The sequence below is a fragment of the Bactrocera tryoni genome, unplaced genomic scaffold, assembly GCF_016617805.1.
Source record: "Bactrocera tryoni isolate S06 unplaced genomic scaffold, CSIRO_BtryS06_freeze2 scaffold_603, whole genome shotgun sequence".
Classification (NCBI taxonomy): domain Eukaryota; kingdom Metazoa; phylum Arthropoda; class Insecta; order Diptera; family Tephritidae; genus Bactrocera; species Bactrocera tryoni.
In genome coordinates, this window is record NW_024396279.1 from 59542 (window position 1) to 70000 (window position 10459).

The 10459-nt window shown below is 25.9% G+C and overlaps 2 non-coding genes across 2 annotated transcripts; both read right to left on the reverse strand.

Annotated features, from left to right (window-relative positions):
• Positions 1-2010: 2010 nt before the first annotated feature.
• Positions 2011-2189, reverse strand: LOC120781324. The gene has a single exon (XR_005706048.1). It is a non-coding gene; the product is annotated as a 5.8S ribosomal RNA (ribosomal RNA).
• Positions 2190-2940: 751 nt separating this feature from the next.
• On the reverse strand, positions 2941-4930 carry LOC120781325. The gene has a single exon (XR_005706049.1). It is a non-coding gene; the product is annotated as a small subunit ribosomal RNA (ribosomal RNA).
• Between the last annotated feature and the right edge of the window lie 5529 nt (positions 4931-10459).

The following is a 10459-nucleotide window of genomic DNA, read 5'->3' on the forward strand; positions in this document are numbered from 1 at the left end:
CGTCCTCGAGGCATCTCGCTCCCCAAACTTACCGCTCAGTTGAACTGATCCGCTGGCGTACCAACGCCAACCAACGCCTTTCATGGTATCTGCATGAGTTGTTAATTTAGGCACCGTAACATTACGTTTGGTTCATCCCACAGCGCCAGTTCTGCTTACCAAAAGTGGCCCACTCGGCACATTATATCATAACCTCAACCTTCATATCAAGAAAGGTGAGGTTCTTACCCATTTAAAGTTTGAGAATAGGTTAAGGTCGTTTCGACCCTAAGGCCTCTAATCATTCGCTTTACCAGATAAGATTACTTTACATAATATTTAAATGCACCAGCTATCCTGAGGGAAACTTCGGAGGGAACCAGCTACTAGATGGTTCGATTGGTCTTTCGCCCCTATACTCAATTCTGACAATCGATTTGCACGTCAGAACTGTTTCGGTCTTCCATCAGGGTTTCCCCTGACTTCAACCTGATCAAGTATAGTTCACCATCTTTCGGGTCACAGCATATATGCTCAAGGTACGCTCCAGTTAGAGGTATAAATAATAATAAATTATCATTATACATAACTATATGGAACGCCCCGGGATTGAATTAATAGTGTAATACACTAAAAATTAATCCCATACAGTTAAGTTAATTACGCCATTAGGTTTAATATAACCCAATGACTTGCACATATGTTAGACTCCTTGGTCCGTGTTTCAAGACGGGTCCCGAAGGTATCCTGAATCTTTCGCATTGTTAATCATATAAATGCATACAATTAATATTAAAATCAATGATAATAATATTATTGTAAAATTCAAAAGAATTTTAGCATTATATATAATAAAATCTATCAACACTTTATCAAATCATCAGTATTTATTCTATGTTAATAAGCTAAAAGCAAATTAATTTGAATAAACTTAAAACCAATGATCTTTTGATAAATACTTTATTATGTTAATAGATTACAATGTCCTTATATGAAAAAAATGCACACTATTATTATGATATTTAAAATTAAATACCACAGTTATAATGATGAATTTTTCATAATGGATATTCAGGTTCATCGGGCTTAACCTCTAAGCAGTTTCACGTACTATTTAACTCTCTATTCAGAGTTCTTTTCAACTTTCCCTCACGGTACTTGTTTACTATCGGTCTCATGGTTATATTTAGTTTTAGATGGAGTTTACCACCCACTTAGTGCTGCACTATCAAGCAACACGACTCTTTGGAAATATCTTTCTAGTAATCATTAACGTTATACGGGCCTGGCACCCTCTATGGGTAAATGGCCTCATTTAAGAAGGACTTAAATCGTTAATTTTCTCATACTAGATATTAAGATATTCCATACACTGCATCTCACATTTGCCATATAGACAAAGTGACTTAGTGCTGAACTATTTTCTTTTCGCTCGCCGCTACTAAGAAAATCCTTGTTAGTTTCTTTTCCTCCCTCATTAATATGCTTAAATTCAGGGGTAGTCCCATATGAGTTGAGGTTGTATAAAAAAATTAATTTTTTATATTATATATATATTAATAACTCTTTTATTTTTTCGCTATTTTAAAGAAATATATTTTATATCTTCGATACCATTTTATAAATCTCTAATAATAAATATAAAATCTTTTCATCCCACCAATTCAAATTATTAATATATTTATTTCATATATTATTAAAATATATTTTATCATCACTTCCACTTTTTAAATAAATACATTAGGGACATAAGGTCTAGACCACAAATAAAATTTTTATGCTAGACTTTCCTCTTAATGTATTTATTTAAATATATTTTAAATAATATTGAAATTTTTTTATTTTGGGAATACTAAGATTCTCATTTATTATAAAATTTCGTTCAAATATGAGGTAATCAAGAATATATTGTATATATTTCTTTTTATGCTATTAATATTATGGATTAAAAAATACAATCCAGTAATATACCATATGCTTAAATTCTTTTAATTAACTAAAAGAATAAGCAACTAATTTAGCATAGTCTTACAACCCTCAACCATATGTAGTCCAAGCAGCACTTTAAAATTAATTAAAGTACATAACAGCATGGACCGCAATATGCGTTCAAAATGTCGATGTTCATGTGTCCTGCAGTTCACACGATGACGCACAGTTTGCTGCGTTCTTCATCGACCCATGAGCCGAGTGATCCACCGCTTAGAGTAAAAATTTTTTGTATTTTTTGATTCAAAGTCAAGAGTTTTTAATTTATTGAAAGAATAATAATAATATTTATAACAAATTTTTAAAATAAAATTTCAACACATCTTTCAATAAATTGTAATTTTAAACCCAAACATTTGCAAGCTGCGCATGTCTTAGGTCAACAAAAACAGTAATACCATTTTTAGTAGCTATTCTCTTTTATTTGTGCATAATCCAGTATTTCTTGAATGAAAATAAACCAAAATATATTTATATAACATATATGTATTTTATATGTATATAACATATACTTAATCACAAATAGAAAATACCATAAAAAAGGAATTACACGTTAATGTGAACAAATTAACTTATCATTTATATATTTACTATAAAAAGATCATTTAACTTTTTATAAAATTTTTTATAAATAATAAGTACAGCTATATATGTTTAAAGGTTTTTTAGCGTTCAAATACAATGTATGCGAAATTCACAATATATGTATAAATATACTGCTCATAATGCATTACAAGGAGTAAAAAAAAAAAAAAGAAAAAAAAGAAAAACACTCAAATATGTTTTTTATGCAAATTATTGATATACCCACATTGATTTAAATAAATAATATTTATCAATAATTCAAAACATATTGAATGAAAAGAACAAAAAGAAAAAAAAAATTTTTTTTTTCTTTTTTATTCTTTTTTTTTTTTTGTTTTGTTTTTTTTTTTTTTTTAATATATATTTATTTTTCGGATAGGAACACAATAATGATCCTTCCGCAGGTTCACCTACGGAAACCTTGTTACGACTTTTACTTCCTCTAAATAATCAAGTTCGGTCAACTTTTGCGAAACAACCGTGAAACACAAGGCGTCACAGTGATCACGTCCGGAGACCTCACTAAATAATTCAATCGGTAGTAGCGACGGGCGGTGTGTACAAAGGGCAGGGACGTAATCAATGCGAGTTAATGACTCACACTTACTGGGAATTCCAAGTTCATGTGAACAGTTTCAGTTCACAATCCCAAGCATGAAAGTGGTTCAGCGGTTTACCCGGACCTCTCGGTCTAGGAAATACACGTTGATACTTTCATTGTAGCGCGCGTGCAGCCCAGGACATCTAAGGGCATCACAGACCTGTTATTGCTCAATCTCGTTACTGCTAGACGCAATTTGTCCATTTAAGAAGCTAGTGTCCTTATAATGGGACAAACCAACAGGTACGACTCCACTTATATAAACACATTCAAACACTTGTCCATTCAAGATGAACGCATGAATGAAGGCTATATAAGCTTCAACACCATAATCCTGAAAGCATCTATTTAATATATTTGAGTCTCGTTCGTTATCGGAATTAACCAGACAAATCACTCCACGAACTAAGAACGGCCATGCACCACCACCCATAGATTCGAGAAAGAGCTATCAATCTGTCTTACACGCTTATGTTCGGACCTGGTAAGTTTTCCCGTGTTGAGTCAAATTAAGCCGCAGGCTCCACTCCTGGTGGTGCCCCTTCCGTCAATTCCTTTAAGTTTCAGCTTTGCAACCATACTTCCCCGGAGCCCAAAAGCTTTGGTTTCCCGGGAAGCGACTGAGAGAGCCATAGTAGTAGCTACACCCAATTGCTAGCTGGCATCGTTTATGGTTAGAACTAGGGCGGTATCTGATCGCCTTCGAACCTCTAACTTTCGTTCTTGATTAATGAAAACATCTTTGGCAAATGCTTTCGCTTAAGTTAGTCTTACGACGGTCCAAGAATTTCACCTCTCGCGTCGTAATACTAATGCCCCCAAACTGCTTCTATTAATCATTACCTCTTGATCTAAAAACCAATGAAAGTAGAACAGAGGTCTTATTTCATTATTCCATGCACAAAATATTCAGGCATTTGGAGCCTGCTTTAAGCACTCTAATTTGTTCAAAGTAATTGTACCGGCCCACAACAACACTCGATGAAGAGCACTGAAGCAGGTTTAAATAGGAGGAATATATAAAAAATACATTGTATTAATTATATATAAGAACTCCACCAGTAATACGCTTACATACATAAGGTAATGTACATAACACAATTATAGTTGTACTACCCGTATGAAGCACAAATTCAACTACGAACGTTTTAACCGCAACAACTTTAATATACGCTATTGGAGCTGGAATTACCGCGGCTGCTGGCACCAGACTTGCCCTCCAATAGGTCCTTGTTAAAGGACTTAAAGTGTACTCATTCCAATTACAGGGCCTCAGATATGAGTCCTGTATTGTTATTTTTCGTCACTACCTCCCCGAACTGGCAGTGGGTAATTTACGCGCCTGCTGCCTTCCTTAGATGTGGTAGCCGTTTCTCAGGCTCCCTCTCCGGAATCGAACCCTGATTCCCCTTTACCCGTTGCAACTATGGTAGTCCTAGATACTACCATCAAAAGTTGATAGGGCAGACATTTGAAACATCTGTCGTCGGTACGAGACCATACCATCTGCAAGTTTTCTAGAGTTCAACCAATATAACGATCTTACGATCGCTTTGTTTTAGCCTAATAAAAGCACACGTTCCAAAAGGTCCGTGTTTATTTTGCATGTATTAGCTCTAGAATTACCACAGTTATCCAAGTAACTGTTAACGATCTATGGAACCATAACTGATATAATGAGCCTTTTGTGGTTTCACTTTTAATTTATTTGTACTTAGACATGCATGGCTTAATCTTTGAGACAAGCATATAACTACTGGCAGGATCAACCAGAATAATGTTATTATATTATTTTTTATATAATATTTTTTATATTATATAAAATTTTAAATGATATTTTCTTATTTGAAAATTACACAATACACAAAATATAGAAAGTCAACACACATATATACAACACAGACAACACATTTTTACTTTTTTCTAAAGCTTTTAAAGCTTTATATATTTTTTCTGACCTTTTTACAATTGCTTTATATATTCTGGTACCCGCCGTATACCATTATTTTATTCATTTATTCGCTTATTTCTCTTTGAGAATTTTTATCATCATATATATTAAAATATATATATTTTCTTATATTCTCTTCTTTCAGTCCAATTAATTGGCACTGACACGTTTGTGGTTTGTTATGCGTGTTATGTTGCAAATACGGTTGCTTTTAATTTTTGCTTTTGTATTGTGAAAAGAATTTTCGTTCTCTATACATACATAATATTATTTAATTATGTAAGAACGATGTTTCTTCTTATATTAGCTAAACTTTCAAATAATATCATTTTTTATACATTTTACTTTATTTCAGATAATGTGTATATATCTTTTTTAAGAATATATACATTTTTTCTTTGATTTGAAATTAAAAATTTCAAATTCCATTATATTTATTTTTAAATAATAAATATATGATTATGAAAGTATTTTTTGAGCGTAATAATATAAATATTTCACTTAATTTAATACAATTCCATTAGCACATATATTTTATGTGTAATAAGAATAGTTTAAAGAAAGTTAAAATATTCTTTCAATATGCTACTTGTTAAGTATAGAATTTTAAATTTCATCATATTATAATAAATATAACAAAATTTGTCTATTTAAACCAACTGTAGCAGGTACCAGGAATAAAAAAACCCTATAAAAATTTTTAACGTATACAAATTATTTACTCAAATACTTATAATAAAAAAAATTTCATATAAATACTTAATTTATAAAGTCATACAAGTATAAAAATTTTCATATAAGTACTAAGTCCATAAAGTCATACAAGTATAAAAATTCTCATACAAGTACGAAATGACAAATTTCATACAAGTAGAAAAGCATATTTACTTAAAATATAGTGAAATATATAGAGATATAAGACATAATAACTAGTTTTCACTAATAAAAAATTTTCATATAAGTACTAACTTATAAAGTCATACAAGTAATCATTTTCATATAAGTACTATTTCAGTATATGTCAATTTGAGCAAATTTGTGCAGATTTGTTATAAATGTTCCCTGCCAAGTTGACCTCACCAACCCGAAATCGTATGGAAAATTTACTTTTACCCATTTAAAATTTAGAAACTCAAATATCCATGGGTAATTTATATGATTTTCAGAGCTCTCTATAGTTATAAGCAAATTTATAACATCAAAAGTATTTTTGCACTCTGTTTTTTTTTTGACAATTTATTACTTGTATGAATTTATATTTAATACTTATATGAAAATTTAGTACTTGTATGACTTTGTCCTTTTAATACTTATATGAAAATTTAATACTTATATGACTTTATACACTTAATACTTATATAAAAATTATTTACCTGTATGACTTTTACACTTAATACTTATATAAAAATTTATTACTTATATGACTTTATACACTTAATACTTATATGAAAATTTATTACTTGCATGACTTTATACACTTAATACTTATATGAAAATTATTTACCTGTATGACTTTATAAACTTAATACTCATATGAAAATTATTTACCTGTATGACTTTTACACTTAATACTTATATGAAAATTTATTACTTATATGACTTTATACACTTAATACTTATATGGAAATTTATTACTTGTATGACTTTATACACTTAATACTTATATGAAAATGATTTACCTGTATGACTTTATAAACTTAATACTCATATGAAAATTATTTACCTGTATGACTTTTACACTTAATACTTATATGAAAATTATTTACTTATATGACTTTTATATTTAATACTTATATGAAAATTTAGTACTTGTATGACTTTGTCCTTTTAATACTTATATGAAAATTTAATACTTATATGACTTTATACACTTAATACTTATATAAAAATTATTTACCTGTATGACTTTTACACTTAATACTTATATAAAAATTTATTACTTATATGACTTTATACACTTAATACTTATATGAAAATTATTTACCTGTATGAATTTTACACTTAATACTTATATGGAAATTTATTACTTGTATGACTTTTTGACTTATATGAATTTATAAACTTAATACTTATATGAAAATTATTTACTATATGATTTTTACACTTAATAATTATATGAAAATTTATTATTTATATGACTTTATAAACTTAATACTCATATGAAAATTATTTACCTGTATAAATTTTACACTTAATACTTATATGGAAATTATTTACTTATATGACTTTATACACTTAATACTTATATAAAAATTATTTACCTGTATGACTTTTACACTTAATACTTATATGAAAATTTATTACTTATATGACTTTATACACTTAATACTTATATGAAAATTATTTACTTATATGACTTTATACACTTAATACTTATATGGAAATTTATTACTTGTATGAATTTTTGACTTTATATGATATACTTATGTAACTATACTTATATGAAAATTATTTACTTACATGACTTTTACACTTAATACTTATATGAAAATTTATTACTTATATGACTTTATACACTTTATACTTATATGAAAATTATTTACTTATATGAATTTATACACTTAATACTTATATGGAAATTATTTACCTGTATGACTTTTACACTTAATACTTATGTGAAAATTTATTACTTATTTGACTTTATACACTTAATACTTATATGAAAATTTATTACTTATATGACTTTATACACTTAATACTTATATGAAAATTATTTACTTATATGACTTTATACACTTAATACTTATATGAAAATTATTTACTTATATGACTTTTACACTTAATAATTATATGAAAATTTATTATTTATATGACTTTATAAACTTAATACTCATATGAAAATTATTTACCTGTATAAATTTTACACTTAATACTTATATGGAAATTATTTACTTATATGACTTTATACACTTAATACTCATATGAAAATTATTTACCTGTATGACTTTTACACTTAATACTTATATGAAAATTTATTATATGAATTCATACACTTAATACTTATATGAAAATTATTTACTTATATGACTTTATACACTTAATACTTATATGAAAATTATTTACTTATATGACTTTTACACTTAATAATTATATGAAAATTTATTATTTATAATTACTTTATACACTTAATACTTATATGAAAATTATTTACCTGTATAAATTTTACACTTAATACTTATATGGAAATTATTTACTTATATGACTTTATACACTTAATACTCATATGAAAATTATTTACCTGTATGACTTTTACACTTAATACTTATATGAAAATTTATTACTTATATGAATTCATACACTTAATACTTATATGAAAATTATTTACTTATATGACTTTATACACTTAATACTTATATGGAAATTTATTACTTGTATGACTTTTTGACTTATATGACTTTATGCACTTAATACTTATATGAAAATTATTTACTTACATGACTTTTACACTTAATACTTATATGAAAATTTATTACTTATATGACTTTATACACTTAATACTTATATGAAAATTATTTACCTGTATGAATTTTACACTTAATACTTATATGAAAATTTATTACTTATATGACTTTATACACTTAATACTTATATGAAAATTATTTACTTATATGACTTTATACACTTAATACTTATATGGAAACTTATTACTTGTATGACTTTTTGACTTATATGACTTTATACACTTAATACTTATATGAAAATTATTTACTTATATGACTTTTACACTTAATACTTATATGAAAATTTATTACTTATATGACTTTATACACTTAATACTTATATGAAAATTATTTACTTATATGACTTTATACACTTAATACTTATATGGAAATTTATTACTTGTATGACTTTATACACTTAATACTTATATGAAAATTATTTACTTATATGACTTTCAAACTTAATACTTATATGAAAATGTATTATTTATATAACTTTATAAACTTAATACTGATATGAAAATTATTTACCTGTATGACTTTATACACTTAATACTTATATGGAAATTTATTACTTGTATGACTTTATACACTTAATACTTATATGAAAATTATTTACTTATATGACTTTCAAACTTAATACTTATATGAAAATGTATTACTCATATGACTTTTTGACTTATATGAATTTTACATTTAATACTTATATGAAAATTATTTACTTATATGCCTTCATAAACTTAATACTTATATGAAAGATATTTACCTGTATGACTTTTACACTTAATACTTATATGAAAATTAGTTACTTATATGACTTTATAAACTTAATACTTATATGAAAGATATTTACCTGTATGACTTTTACACTTAATACTTATATGAAAATTATTTACTTATATGACCTTATAAACTATATTCTTTTATTTGTATTTCTCCTCCTCTATATTACTTTTTGCATATTATAATATTTGTCAAATGAGATTTTCAACATATTTACACCTTTGCTTTTAATTTAATAAATGTTTTTTAAAAGTTCAAATTCTTAGCTTAATGCGCGTTAATCGTTTTGTGTTACTATATGTATATGCTTTTATATTTGTATATTATAATAGAATCACAACATTTATAATTTGCTTTGAACAGTAAGTATTTTGAGTTCAAATTCTTAGTTTAATTTTCATGTTATGATTACCTCAAACAATTATTATAATATGCCATACCTTCGTTTTGTGTTACTATATATATTTGATTTTTTATTTGTATATTATTACAACACTTATACTTTGCTTTCAACAATAATTGTTGTAAATAAAGTATTTAGAGTTCAAATTCTTAGTTTCATTTTCATGTTATGATTATCTCAAACAATTATTAAAATATACCATATCGTTCGTTTTGTGTTACTATATATATATATGCTTTTGTTTTTTTTTTTTGTATATTATATGTAGTTGCGTTTAATATGAATCACAACACTTATACTTTGCTTTTAAATAATAAATATTAAAAACAAAGTATTTAGCGTTTATAATATTTTTTATTTTCATTTTATGATTCTCTCAAACACTTAATATAACATATACCCATTTATATTTATATATATTTATTTATTTTCTATACATTTTATACTTTTGGCGTATAATATTATAAAATAGTTGTTTAATAACAGTCATATTATATTATTATTCGTTCAAATATTTTTCTTTTTATTATTATAAATGAAATGATTCTTTTTACACTGTTTATAAATATATAATATATAAATACATGTTTATTTAATTTACATAATTTATTATACATTCTTATATATTATATATAAAATACTTAATCTAATTTTTAATAATTAATTATTTAAAATTAGATGTTTTCTTTTATATTTTATATATAAATAAATAAATATATAATATTTTT